The sequence below is a fragment of the Colossoma macropomum genome, unplaced genomic scaffold (genome assembly GCF_904425465.1).
Source record: "Colossoma macropomum unplaced genomic scaffold, Colossoma_macropomum, whole genome shotgun sequence".
Taxonomy (NCBI): domain Eukaryota; kingdom Metazoa; phylum Chordata; class Actinopteri; order Characiformes; family Serrasalmidae; genus Colossoma; species Colossoma macropomum.
In genome coordinates this window covers 1,604,100-1,613,159 of record NW_023495565.1, presented here as the reverse complement: position 1 = coordinate 1,613,159, position 9,060 = coordinate 1,604,100, and the positions used below count along the sequence as shown (strand labels likewise).

The 9,060-nt window shown below is 38.8% G+C and overlaps 1 long non-coding RNA gene across 1 annotated transcript; it reads right to left on the bottom strand.

Annotated features, from left to right (window-relative positions):
* Positions 1-3,078: 3,078 nt before the first annotated feature.
* On the bottom strand, positions 3,079-8,793 carry LOC118802449. Its single transcript, XR_005006672.1, has 3 exons — positions 8,749-8,793; positions 6,680-6,815; positions 3,079-3,192 (listed from the first exon to the last, which is right to left on the bottom strand). It is a non-coding gene; the product is annotated as an uncharacterized LOC118802449 (long non-coding RNA).
* Between the last annotated feature and the right edge of the window lie 267 nt (positions 8,794-9,060).

The window sequence follows — 9,060 nt, the reverse complement described above, 5'->3', positions numbered from 1 at the left end:
GTCCCCACATAGCAGCTGACTCCGCACCTGATCCGCCTGCGTCTCCGCAAATCCGGCAGACTATGCTATCTGCATTTACGCATCTGCACCGGAGTCAGCGTAACGACTGTGTCACTCTGCGGAACAGGGGCGCGCTTGCTCCACATCCGGGAACGTTACGGATGGCCAATCGCTGTGTGAATGCGCTGCGGATCTGATCCAGAGCCTCGCCGCGAGACCGTTCAAAAATTCGCAACGGTTTCCAACGGTCTACCAGATTTTGGCCAGGATGGAGCCATTAAAACTGGTTGGTCACATCTCATGTCTTATTAGCTAATACTGCTATCAGAGTCACGATTAATAGTCATATTTTTGATAAGAAGGAAACTTTTAAGTGCCCAGATAGCAAAAATGATCTGGCCCGGATCCGGCATAAATCATCCAAAAGCTCCGGCCAAGGTCCGTAAAACGGATCTGGCCCTGTGTCCTTTTGCACAGGGGGCCAATACTGGTACAGATCCGGTTTGCGGATTTGGGCCAACACTGGCCCAGTTCTCAGTGATTTCTTTACTCATATGGCCCAAATTCGTATCCTCATTTTACGTTTGGATCAGTTCCGGACCGGAGGCGTACACCTCCGGCCCAGATCTGCACCTCCTCCTCCGGCCTGCATCCGCACTCCTGCTGGCGTGGATCCACATCTCCTCCGGCAGTTTTTGTTTTTCCTAACATGACATAATTAAGTAATTTATACTAACACTAGACAGTATTTAATTCAACTACAAACTAAATAATGCTTATTTTGTTTTATTTATAAGTAGAAATAACTAGATAGTTTGTTTCTCTGTGTTAAATTTACCATAGTCCTGGACTATCCGTTCTGTATATTTTAGTGTTTTTCTCCTCCCACACACCTACATTGCTCAGGTCTTGTTAAATACATTAGCTGCATCATGCATGTCAAGGAAAACACTAAAATATGCAGAGCAGGGGTACTCTAAGACCAGAGCAGGGAACCTGAAATACAAAATTATTTCACCAATAAAATGTATTTCTTAATAAGTGTCTAATTGAAGAGTTGGGAAATAAAATTAAACTTTGGTGGTTTGACATGAAATTATTAATTGTAGAGAAACTTACTCTTGCTGAAACATATTCCTTACAATGGGGGTGACAGGAACCATGGGTGGCTGTGACTACAACTCAAATACTACAAATAGCCATTTTATTTACTGTCCAAAACCACCAGTGAACCTACATGTGTCCTCTTTATATGGAATGTTGATGTAAAATAGTGGGAAACCTGAAAAGGTTATTTTGGGACCATATTGCCATATCCTTCTAATGGATCTAAAAATGTTTTAGACCTGAAATCTACTCCAAACTATGGTGAAACAGTGTCTCAGGGAGTGTAAACATTTGGTGTAATAACTTTCTGTGAGGGAGCTTTTAGAGGTTCAGACATCTGGTTCCATCCACCACCACTGTGAAGAGTTGATGTCATAAGACTCTCCAGAATGAAGCGTTTCACACCAAAACCTTCTAATGACTTTGTTTACATCTTAATTAATTATACAGGAAAAAGGGTGGACTTTACTTAGCAACCACAATTTTTAAGCTTGATGCTTTACAAAGAATATTTATGTCTGATATCCTTTCAATGTGAAATATATATATATATTAATAATAATAATTATTATAATTATTATTATTTTTAAATATGCTAAGCATTACACAATCAGATAAAGGTAAAATTAATTTTTCATGTAATCTGTATCAATACTGAATATTATTCTTTTACTTGCATAAATTAACTCTTCAATCACAACACAAAAAGTCAGTTAAGAACAGTTACGAAACAGGTAAAACCAGAAACAATTCAAAAACTGTAAATTACAATATTTATTGAGCACCTAACATTCAGCGTCTTTTTTGTTTTCCGAAAGTGAATTATTAACCCTCTGTGGTTTGGTGAGCTGTAATAAGGCTAATAAGATGTCAATTTCACATTCATCCGATAATTTAACTTACGTTATAAACCCTGCAGGCACAGGACGTCAATTTGCCATCAGACAGACGTTGGACTCCAGCGTTGGACTGATGTTGAATTTTAGTTGAAAATGAAAATCGGGCTGACGCCAAAACCCAACGTTGGCTTGACGTCAACCCCTGAAGTTGGACAGAGGTTGAATTTTGGTTGAAAATGAAAATCGGGCTGACGCCAAAACCCAACGTTGGCTTGATGTCAACCCTCCGACGCTGAATTTTAGTTGAAAATGAAAATCGGGCTGACGCCAAAACCCAACGTTGGCTTGACGTCAACCCCTGAAGTTGGACAGAGGTTGAATTTTGGTTGAAAATGAAAATCGGGCTGACGCCAAAACCCAACGTTGGCTTGACGTCAACCCTCCGACGCTGAATTTTAGTTGAAAATGAAAATCGGGCTGACGCCAAAACCCAACGTTGGCTGACGTCAACCCCCGACATTGGACAGAGGTTGAATTTTGGTTGCAAATGAAAATCAGGCTGACGTCAAAACCCAGCGTTGGCTGTACATCAACCTCCAACGTCAGACAGAGCATTTGGGTGCCTTGCTCAAGTGCACTACAGTTGCCAACAGGAAGAGTCTGGGATTGAACTGCCAACCCTGCGATTAGTGAACAACCCGCTCTACCACCTGTGCCATGGCTGCCCCATCCTAGCTGTGGCCACCTTAACGTCTTTCTGAAAGTCACCTTTTAAAATTAATAATAATATTTAAACACACACACAAACACCAACAACAACAATAACAACAACAAAAACACAAAGCAACGACTCCTCGAAAACACGTCTTTTTCAAGCTGTGCGGACTGACATCAAAACCCAGCGTTCTTCAGCAACTTGAATTCAACCTAATTTCAACCATGAATTCATGCTTACATATTATATTCATTATATCATATATTCATAATTGTTCTCAAAATAAGACAGCTGACAAAAAAGTACCAATGAAACATTTGCTTATTTATTTTAGTAAGACAACTAAAGACAACATTTTTTCAAAGAGACAGAAAAAAAAACATTGTTAAATTGGACAAATATTGTGCTCCTAACTGTTTTGGATTGGACGTGTAGCCTCCACTGCCAAACTGTCCAGGGGCTTGTTAAAGGTGGTCTGCCATGGCACAGGAAATATGTTCTGATCCTTGCTGTACCACTTTTTGACAGAAGCTGCAATGACAAAGAAAAACTAATCAGTCTTTGTCTAATGATGATTATAGACTACAATCAGAGGAGCCAATTACATTGTAATGGACCATGACATAGGGTGCAGGTAAGTAAATAGCCTAAGCTAGGGCTGCTTATATGCAATGCAGAAAATTAGGATTATTAACAGCCTATTAAGATGGTACTCGTAACTACACACTCAGATGCTCTTAAAGTTGAATTGGAAATCAAAACACATTTTTTTTCTTAACGTGACATATTTCCGAGTGAAACAGACTACTTGGGTGGGAAATAACTGTGGGGAAACTTGTCATTTCTGAAATATGATTCATTAACTGCTGAAAGCTTTATTTTAAGGGTTTTTTTTTTACTTTCAAATACATAGATGAGGCGAAATGCTAGGTAGCAGGCTAGCCTGTTAGCATCCATTTTGCTCTCGCTTTTGTTAGACTTTCATGACAAAAGCAAAAGAAAATAACTTGACATCTTTTTCCTGAAGTTTAACAATTCCATATATGAGTGCAACCGCCTAACATTTGAGCAAGAGATGGACTGTGTATGTCTGTGCAACTGTGCATGTCACTCCTTTACCAGCTAATTTACATATTTATATCACCAGCTAAAATATATAAATATGTTTATATATTTCATGTTCACTGATATACATCACATATTGCAAGAGCAGCCCCCCACATATCACTGTACTGAAAATTTCCCAAAAATGACATTTTTAAGCAAATCTGTTCAGTTTTGTTATCTTTTGGGCCTTCCTGCTTTCTAGTGATAAACAGGTGGGCCTTGAGGTGGACAAGGTTGAGAACCCCCGCATTACAATACTTAAGAAAGTAATGTATTCAGAAAACATTTGGAATACATATACATTAGAGTATCTGAGAAAATCTCTGCAGTAATTTTTATTTCACACTGTTCCTTACTCTTACTGGTTGGCAGTTAATGTAATTCTTATGTTAATGTTTCATGAAAAAATTTAATTATTCAAATGAATGCAAAAATGACTACAAAATTCCCAACATTATTTTGGCTCTCATGGCCTGTTTCAGTCCACTATCGCTTCTATAACCATACTACCCTTTCACCAAAAATTTCCCATATCCTAATAACAAAATCTATTGTATTGCTAATTTGACAGTAACGTGGGTAGCTGTATGATTTTTAGTTAATAATGTTATATGTAACATGGCCAAATGCATGCAGAAGTCCAGTACAACACTATCGCTTAATACTTGTGAACATTTAAACTACTCAGAAGACTGTTCAGTTTAATCATCCCTCAAAACAGTTTAGTAACACTGAGATTAATAACTGACTCATTACACTGATTTATCAGTATACACCGGTTATGTATTAGACTATATTAGACAGTCTCATTTGTTTCATATACTCAATTATGCAACATTTGGCCTTTCGACAAAAATCAAAACACCTTGGGAGCCACAACAATTTGTCAATTTTACCATCTTGGCTGTAAATATGTCTCAGTATGTGCTAATGTCCTAGTATAGGCTAAAAAATATAATATAAACGAAAACACATGCTTAATTTGCTCTGCTTTAAGCTTTAGCTCAGCTATAGCCGCTTTTCTCACATCTCTAGCAGGAAAGTTTTCCTCAAAAGGAATAGTTTTTGAAAAATGTCTCTAAATATTTGATTTTTTAATGAGGCTGAAGTCGCTTCTCATTCGCCAGCTTCATGTTCAAATTTTCATATTCCACCTTAAATGATGCCTGAGGTACCAGAATGTAACTGCTGCATCATTTAAGGTGGAACGGGAAAATTTTAATTAGAAACTGACTTCAGCTTTGCAACTTTAGTGTTTGGCAGTTTCTTGTTACAGATTAAACGTATCAGGAAACCAGCTGGAGTGTTTATAATTGCAAACAAGTCCATTCATCTCCAAATTATCAATGTTCGTCTTGAATCTCTCTCTCTGCCGTTTCGTTAGCTACTAGCTAGGTGAGGTTGTTTGTGTTGATATGGTGACCAGCAGTATGCGCGCCAATCTTCAGAGTGAAAGGGTGAATTAGCAGTTATACATTAACTCTAGTGTTTAAGACCATTTATTGTTAAACTGTGTTGAATGATCAGCAGAGCTTTATTTTCCTGCAAATGAGTATTATTTTTTTTTACCTACAAATCTAATTCTGCTGTGGGGTTGCAACAGGGCAGTAAAAGAGCCACGTTGCCAACCCCTGGTCTAGGGAATTATTGCCATTGCATAGCAACAACTCATTTGTTGTAGAACTACTTTTTGGCAGAAGGTATTGTCAGTATTAAAGCATATTCAGTATGAAACTCTTTGATTTATTTTTTTTGTTTATTTTGTAGAAACTGTTGTATAAAAGCAATAGAACAGTCAATGTTGTGTGTTATAGCGAATAACATCACGACTGTGATAATCTAATTGTATTTCAAATCATAGCCGTGACGTTATTATGCAATAACACACAACCTTGAGTGTTCTATTGCTTAAATAGCCATCAAACAGAACAAGAATTCATGCCTTATGATAATAAGAAACCCCACTGTGCATAAGAACTTGGAACATGCAACTTGTAACCATATCTGTAATGTTACAAATGAAAACAAATACAGCTGATACTGATAATCACAACTTTTGGAGGTCAGTGCCGCCGCTCACTTCTAAGCTAATCCAAACAATAGTGTCGAACAGCAATGAAAGGCGTTTCCATAAAATGAGAACGCCCACATCAGGAACACCCCCTTAACTTTCATTGGCTGATATGTCTGCAGAATGGCTTCTCTCATTGATCGATATGACTCAATGGAGAAAATACACCAGTATTTGTAAAGACGTTACGCATTCTAAATTAATACTGTTTTTACATGTTTACTTAATGAGCATTTAAAATTATGCACAAATGTACAGATTTTTATGATTTGTATAGAGTACTGTCTCGCGGTTTTGTGATCCCCGACTTGAACTTGCAGTCTGAATGCCTATTATTGCTAATGGTAGCTATCAGCAGCGTTTTCAGCAGTACTACACAATCTGCTCCACACCAAGCATTATTTAAATTAATGTGCAATAATGGATTATAATGTGGATTATAATGTCCCTGATGACAAAACATCAAAACCATTAAGAGTTTCTGTTGGTTCTTGGGGGTTTGTAATGTGTTTTGGCTTTTCTTGATGGGTTGATAATGTAAAGGATCCTAACGGTTTAACAGGTGATCTAGTGACAGATTCCAAATACATTTCTAATTCTTCACTTGGAAAATATTGGTCTCTATTGGTAAACATTAAGCTAATTCCCATTAGGGGGCAAAAACCATTAGGTTTTAATCCTAATAGTTCTAATGGTCTTTATTCAGCAGGGGTTATTGTTGTGCTGCCAGCTTGCACAACATAACTGAAAGTTGAGTGTTGTTGACTTTCAAGCAACCATGTGCTTAATTTCCACAAGTTTTAAGGACCTGATAAAATGTTAATGTAAGAGTAAACTTACCGACATCAGAATCTAATGAAGGCACTCATTAATCTTGACCTTATTGATCTTTTTCGTGCTGTTCTGTTCACTCTGGAACATTACTGTGGCTTTTACTTCAAGCCCACCTGCCCGTGACATCACGTGAGGGGCGCTCCTGGGGGGATAGATCACAGAAATGCACACAAGTGGGCTGCATTACCATTACTACTACAAAAAAATAAAAATAAATAAAAAAAGAAAAGAAACCTTTTCAGTCTGTGTATCTTTTGGTTATTCGATTGTCATTTCAAAACCAGCATTGAAAAATGGGAAAATGGGTCAATTCTCGTTTTTGGTTTTGTTATTGTCAGTGCAAACACCAAAAATTAGCTTTGTTTTACAGTTTCACAAACTAATCACAACAACAATTCTTCACAACAAACAGCACAACAGGACCTAAAGCCCAACACAGAGTCTCCTCTCTCAGTGAGTGTTTAGTTTAATGTAAGGAAGGCGCTGGTTGTCGGTGCTGCACTCGGAGGACTGAGTGGCTTTCTGTCGTAATGAAGGTGTCTTGATAAAGAAGGAGACACAGGAGAGGCTACAGAATAACACAAATAACACATACATACATTTTAGACTAACAGAACAACATTAACATCATTAAACCACGACAACGTCCCTTTTTACTGGTGCGGAGCCGCTGTGCAGCTCTGCATAACGCGCCTCTAAAGCTCCCTCCCAAAACCAGAGCCAGTGGCAGCTGCCACAGTATTATAAGAACAACCTGCACACAGGACAGCTCACAGCTTTAATTCGTAAGTCTAGAGCTGTTTACATCTCACAATGTGACATCACAGTATTCATTTTTCTCATCATTACTGGGCAGCATGACTAATTTTTTCTCTTTGATTTCGCTGCTAAATGGCAGGGGTTCTGTAGAGTCTCTTCCCCAGATCACTTAAGATTTCTTCCTGATAGGATATATTTTATTTATTTATTGTTTAAGTGATAGAAAATGTTAAAATTAAATACATAAAATACGACCCCTTATTCCTCTTCTGTTTTTTTATTATTATTTTATGATACGTTTGTGAAACTGTCAATCAAAACTATTTCTTTATTTTCCACTGACAATAACAGAACCAAAAACAACAGCTGACCCATTTTCCTGTTCTTCAAAACTGGATTTGAGATGAAAATCGAATGACCAAAAGATACACGAACCCTTTTCCCTGAGACATAAACGCGCCTTGCAAACATGCTCTCAAAATAACTTACTCAAGAAAGAGCGGAGGTCTCTCTCTGAACGAGTCTCTCTCTCTCTCAAAATAACTTACTCAAGAAAGAGCGGAGGTCTCTCTCTCTGAACGAGTCTCTCTCTCTCTCTCTCTCAAAATAACTTACTCAAGAAAGAGCGGAGGTCTCTCTCTCTGAACGAGTCTCTCTCTCTCTCTCTCAAAATAACTTACTCAAGAAAGAGCGGAGGTCTCTCTCTCTCTCTCTCTCTCTCTCAAAATAACTTACTCAAGAAAGAGCGGAGGTCTCTCTCTCTGAAATAAACAGCAGCTTCCAACCAGTCCGTAAAACACGGGTCAGACGCTGCAGGCACGTCGGTGACTTTTAAAAACGGCGCAAACAACCTGCCTGCCTGTCTGGCTGCGCTCCATCCAAATGGACCAGCTTCACACTACAAACCCCGCATCACAAATCCAGTTTTCTCTCCAGCGCTCCGATACAGGATGTTGGCTAGGCTCACACTGACAAGCTGATATGGCGCTAGCATTAGCCGCTAACGGAAACCTAGCTAGCTTCAGCTTACACTGCCACAAACAACCCGCACCGCCTGCCTGTCTGCGCTTCATTCAGACGGTCCGACTTCACACTACAAACCCACCTGAGCCTCAAAAACTCAGTTTACCTCCACTGACTCAGTGCAGTGTGGTAGTTATGCTAGCTAACACTGCCGGGCTAATTTGGCGCTAGCATTAGCTGGTAACAGAAACCTACCTTCAGGTTAGTCGATCTAAACTTATTAGCTTGACTAAACCTTAGTAAAGCACATATTTCTGTAGAACCCAAATAAATTATAATTACTGAATACTTACCCAGTGTGTGTATCAGTGTGTCAGTGTGTCTGTCCCATCGCTCTCGGTTCCAATCTTCAGTCTCGTCCGCGGTTTTTCAAACGGCGCCCCGCCCTTCTCCTCCTCACCCAATCACCTGCAACTATTGTGACTTGAATTTTGAGTGACCAATCAGTCAAATCATGCCACTCTGTCGCTCTGTAGTGCTGTCACCGAATCGTATCCTGAGGTTGTGTGCGTGTCATGCAGCAGGAAAATACATTAGATACATTTATTAAAAGAGCAGTAATGTCACAGTTTATTGGTATGGCATATTTTAACGATATTTATGTT